Raw genomic sequence first — 6,000 nt, forward strand, 5'->3', positions numbered from 1 at the left:
AGTTTATAGCTTTTCAAAATGTCTAAAAATGACCCAAAATTTAAGGTTGGTGTAAAATTCTAGAAAGAAGAAGATTAAAGAAAGAAAAGACATAAAAAAGAAGCAATTAAATAAATGGGACAAAGTAAAGACAATTAAACTTTAATAAAGTGTGGGGGAAAAAAGATGTAAGAAATGTAAGAATTGTATTTAATAAATAAACAGGAATTTTGTAAATAAGTGTTGTAGTTTTTTGCATTTAATTGACGGATAGACGTAGTGAGAGACAGCCAGACAATGGGGTAGAAATAAAAATGAGAACAACTAATATAGCACGGGATTGCGAGCGGGAATCGAACCAGGGCCTCAACGTTGAGGACCTACTACATGCGTCAGTGGTTTAACCCGCAGCGCTATATGTTCACACGTGTTGGCTGTCAGCAAAGGTGCATCAATGTAATAGAAAGTCTAGAGGTAGGGTTTCGAGTTGGAGAGGAAGGTCCTGACAGTAGCAATGTACGAAAAGAATGTATTAAAAAAATAAAATTTTTTCATAATTTAATAATAAGTCAGACTAACCCAAAAAATTCCAAAAATAAAGTTGTTGTTTTTCCGTCCGCATCGTCGATACAGCTAACCTAAAGGTACTCCTTTTCAACCACGATGCGGACGGAAAAACCGCGAATTAATTTCTCAGAATATTCGGCTGCTTAGTATTAAAATTAAAAATATTTATGTGCCATATTAAATTTCCCGATTTTTCATTCCATCTGTAGGGACCTTGCTCATTAGCCCTAACCCTACCCCTTGAGTTTCTATTGGATTTATACACGTTTTCAAGGCGAGAACATGTGTGCTCATGTAGCTCTACGGGTTACGCCTCTGACGTATGTACTAGGTCCCCGCCGCTGAGGCCCGAGTTCGACTCCCGCTTGTACACCCCATGCTGTATGAGCTTTCCTACCTCTTATGTCTAACCCCGTTGTCTGGCTGTCTCTCACTACGCCTATCCAAACAAAAAGTGAAAGAAACTACTACACTTATTTAAATAGTTAAATGTTTATTTACAAAATAACATCTTAAAGACAATAACACTTTCACTAGGAATTAAACACAATTTCCTATGAAAACCTTAAATATACAATTACACATTACAATCTACTACAAGTTCTTCACATTACAAACTACAAGACTTTAAACATTTACTATTGAAAATAATATTTTAACTCATCACATGCAATAATACTTTTCACTCAACAATTACACATTCAAAAGACAAAACAGTTGGACATCTAATCTAATATTATAAAATCATAAAGAATGACAAAAGACCAAGACTAAACTTTTAAGATGAATCTAAATACAGACAAACAATTTGAAAAACACCAGTGACACTTTTGAATATCTAATTACACAGAAGACACAATAACAAAATCCAAAAAAACAAATAAATTTACATATCTTAAAACGTTTTCTATTCTGAAACAAAAACATCTGGTTGTTTCTTCAAACACTTCCTCTTTCAATGTTCTGGGTTGCACTATGAATTGATTTACTAATAACTCTTTTCTCAAAACTGCTTCCCTCATAAAGTCTACTAATACTTGAAATCATTGATCAAACTCATGTTACCTTCTGATCACCACTAACTATACTTTTCAGTGAATACAATCAAAGTTTCTTCACCATTTCTAAATAGCACACAGGTGAACGTCTCACCAAAACTCAAATGGATACTCTAAATGTGAAATCAAGACTCATGTTCACAACTTTTAAGGCTTCGATTAAACACAAATTTCTAACTAGCACAGAAGTACTAAGACACTTTGCACATTTCAGTCCTCAGACTATCTGACATTTGAAACTAACAGACAACTACACATGGACATAGAAGACACGAGTCCTTGGACTATCTGAAGGTTCTACTTTACAGACAACTACTGTGAAATTTCGAAAATTTCAGCCCTCAGACTGTGTGAAAGCTCATCTCCTCAGGACTCAAGACGTCTGTACACTTTGAACATCTTGGAAATCAGGGTTCAACCCTCCAGCACAAAGCCTAAAGTCCAACCTCCTCACAAAAACTGTCGAGTCCAAACTCAAGTTAAAAATTAAAGCTGCAAGCAGCATTGGACGGGTCATCGCATCCTTGCTGGTCGGCGAATCCACGCACGTCCACCAGGTGACGCTGCGACCAAGACTTTAATGTCGGCCTATGGATGTGATCAGGAATGGACTCTGATCACACATGTAAAGTTTGAGGCAGATTGGAGCATGTTTAGGGCAGTTACACAGCAGTTGATGTTTCATGGCGAAGCATCAAAATTCAGGAGGCCGCCATGGCCACGCCCTCAGACTTTTGCGGAGCATTTTCATAACTTTTGATCAACCATGCCTGGAGTACATCCTGGCCGAATTTCAGCTCTCTCGGTGTTACCCTATTTGAGTTTATAGCTTTTAAAAATGTACAAAAATGACCCCAATTCGTCAAAACATATGACATATAATTCAAAATGGCCGACTTCCTGTTACATATGTGTATGTTTTTATGTTCAGCTAATATCATTTCCTCTGGACAATGTTTGTGGTGTTAGAAGTGGACGTTTGTAGGGAGTTTTCAGTTGCGATACTTTAATGCATAAATATTTGCAGTGGTGGTTTCACTGCAAGCATCTACTGATGTCACCAGTGAAGTAAATAAAAACAGCATTTGTTGAACTTTACGCCTCTCAGTGTCTGCAGTTAGTTTAGCTGAATCAATGCAAAGATATTTCTATTTTTCTACATGACAGGAATGTCAGTGAAATCCAAATGCTAAGAATAAACAAGTGATCTGCCTGGTCACAGATCCCACTTTAATCCAAAATAAAGACTTTGCAAGGAAATGAACTTGAAATATGAGCCACCAGTAAAAGTTGTGATCAGACAGAAGGGCCTGTATTTTATCTTTGGAGAAGTTTAACATGTAAGTTTGTGCAGCTGATCAGTGGTGAGGCCTGTGGATGACTGGAGATGTGTGTGGACACTTAGACGAAGCAGCAAATGTGTTGAAAATGAGTTGTCTTCTCAGAGTCTTGAAGATGTTTTGTCAGAGCTAAGAAAGAAGTAAGAGATCCTGCAGGTGATTGTTGAGTGGTGTTGAGGAATTTGAATGTAGAAGAATAGCAAAGAGATTTTGAAGATATTTAAGCCATAAGTTGTATTTTATTTGTTTGCTGTTCTCTCCCATTTGTAGTGAAGAGAAGTGATTTGACATGAAGAATGTGATTTGTGTGGCTTTGAAATTGTGTTAAAATGTAAAAATGAGTGATGAGGAGAAGAGTGTGACTTTTTAGTATTGTGTTTTTTAGCGTGTTCTTTAAAAGTTGTAGGTAGATTATGTTCTTTTTTTGATTTTGTGGATTGTTTTTTTTTCTTTCAGTGTTGATGTCACCGCCTTGACGAATAGAAGAAAAGCCTGCATTTGGGTATGTAGGACCGGTAGTCCAGAGGTAGTGATGGTGGTTTGGAATGTGGAGAGTGTAGGTTCAATCCCCCACTCTGCTCAAGCTTTTTTTTCACATTTGGGCAAAATTCACCAAAAATCTTCTTGAAAGAGAGTTTGCGCTCTTTGCGCTCTTTGCGCTCTTTGCGCTCTTTGCGCTCTTTGCGCTCTTTGCGCTCTTTGCGCTCTTTGCGCTCTTTGCGCTCTTTGCGCTCTTTGCGCTCTTTGCGCTCTTTGCGCTCTTTGCGCTCTTTGCGCTCTTTGCGCTCTTTGCGCTCTTTGCGCTCTTTGCGCTCTTTGCGCTCTTTGCGCTCTTTGCGCTCTTTGCGCTCTTTGCGCTCTTTGCGCTCTTTGCGCTCTTTGCGCTCTTTGCGCTCTTTGCGCTCTTTGCGCTCTTTGCGCTCTTTGCGCTCTTTGCGCTCTTTGCGCTCTTTGCGCTCTTTGCGCTCTTTGCGCTCTTTGCGCTCTTTGCGCTCTTTGCGCTCTTTGCGCTCTTTGCGCTCTTTGCGCTCTTTGCGCTCTTTGCGCTCTTTGCGCTCTTTGCGCTCTTTGCGCTCTTTGCGCTCTTTGCGCTCTTTGCGCTCTTTGCGCTCTTTGCGCTCTTTGCGCTCTTTGCGCTCTTTGCGCTCTTTGCGCTCTTTGCGCTCTTTGCGCTCTTTGCGCTCTTTGCGCTCTTTGCGCTCTTTGCGCTCTTTGCCTTTTCCAGCAACTTCCTGGTTTTGCAGGAACCACCCTTCAACTCCAATCCACTGACACTCCACACCACAGACCACAACCTTTCCACTCCACTATCATCCTCCACAAGGTTCCCAGAGGGGATTCGAACCATGACCCTCCACATGAAAGACACACAACCTATGTGTGAGCTATCTTTCACACAAGGTCCTTCATGGACTTTGTTGTAATGATGGTTGAAAGAGGTTGTCATACAGCCAAAGTATGTATATATTGTAAATAAAGCTGCTGTAACAATGTAAATTTCCCCTGGAGTGGGGAGAAATAAAGAACTTTATCTTATCTTTATCTTATCTTAAAAAGTGTCAAAAGAGCCCTGGGCTGGATTCGAACCAAAAACCTCCTGGATGAGAGGCAGATAACTTACCACTGTGCTATCCTTCCTGCTGAGTGTAACTGTTAGTTTTCGTAAATGATGGTACACAAAACTATTAAGGAGGTGAAGATAATAAAGGTACTAAGGTGGATTTCAACCGGGGACCTTCAACATGCCAGGCAAAAAACTTACCTCTACACCACCTGTCCTACAAGATGCTGCTCTAACTTTGCTTAAATGATGCTAGCAATTAGTACTGGAGCATCCAAAGGACACATAAAAAATGTGAGTGGGGATTTGAACCATGGACCTTCAACATGTGAGGCACAGAACTTACCTCTGCACCACATTTCCTACAAGGTGTTGTTGTAAATTGGCTTAAATGATGGCATCAATCAGTACTGGAGCAATCAAAGGACAAATAAAAGGTGTGAGTGGAGATTTGAATCATGTGAGGTACAGAACTTACATTGTAGGTTTGTGTCTGAGACTGAATACACCCAATCTCATCTGATCTGCAAAGCTAAGCAGGGTTGGGCCTGGTTAGTATTTGGATGGGAGACTACCTGGGAATACCAGCTGCTGTAAGCTTTTTACTTCTCCTCACAACCTGAACAAGACACTGCTGGTCATTCACTAGAGACAGCTATCAACTAAAACCTCTTGGTTTCTTTATTATACACTCTATGAGGTGGATAAGCTGCAGCTCATGCTGATTTATTGCTGGTTCTGGTTGGAGCCAAAGAACAAAGGCGTCACCTGTTGGAGCAGCTGATGTCCTGCAGCCTCTTCACCACAGAAAGCCTCTGACAGCTTCAATTCTTTACACTCTGACTGCAAGACACCAATCACATAGGAACATATACATGTGTGGAACAAAGAGCTGAGCTGACACTCAACATGTGTTTGACCATTTATTGATAAAGACATTCAAACATGTCTAGAGATAGAACACCAACGCACCAGTAAGAAAGGTCAGAACAGACTTCACCTGCTCAGGAAACTGAGGTCCTTCGGGGTGCAGGGAGCAATTCTGAGGACCTTTTATGGTTGTGTGGTGGTATCAGCCATCCTGTATGGAGTGGTCTGCTGGAGCAGCAGCATCACGGCTGCAGACAGGAAGAGACTAAAGAAACTGGTTAAGAAAGCAAGCTCTGTCCTGGGCTGGTGTTAGACAGGAGGATGATGACAAAGCTGTTGTCTATCATGGAGGACATCTCCCACCCCCTGCAGGAAACAGGACCATCACCGGCAGCTCCTTCAGGGACAGACTGCTTCACCCACGATGTTTGAAGGAGGTCCTTCCTTCCTGGCAGCAGTCAGACTGTGTTCAATCAAACCTGCTCCCAGTAGTTCAGATCACCCATGAAGGTAACTGCAATAAAATGTAAATAAGTCAATATGTGCAATTCACAAGGTTTTTTTTTTTTTACAAGCATTTCTATTTCTTCTCTAAGGAGAAAGCATCTATTTATATCTGTGCACT

This window comes from Amphiprion ocellaris, chromosome 1, assembly GCF_022539595.1.
Source record: "Amphiprion ocellaris isolate individual 3 ecotype Okinawa chromosome 1, ASM2253959v1, whole genome shotgun sequence".
Classification (NCBI taxonomy): domain Eukaryota; kingdom Metazoa; phylum Chordata; class Actinopteri; family Pomacentridae; genus Amphiprion; species Amphiprion ocellaris.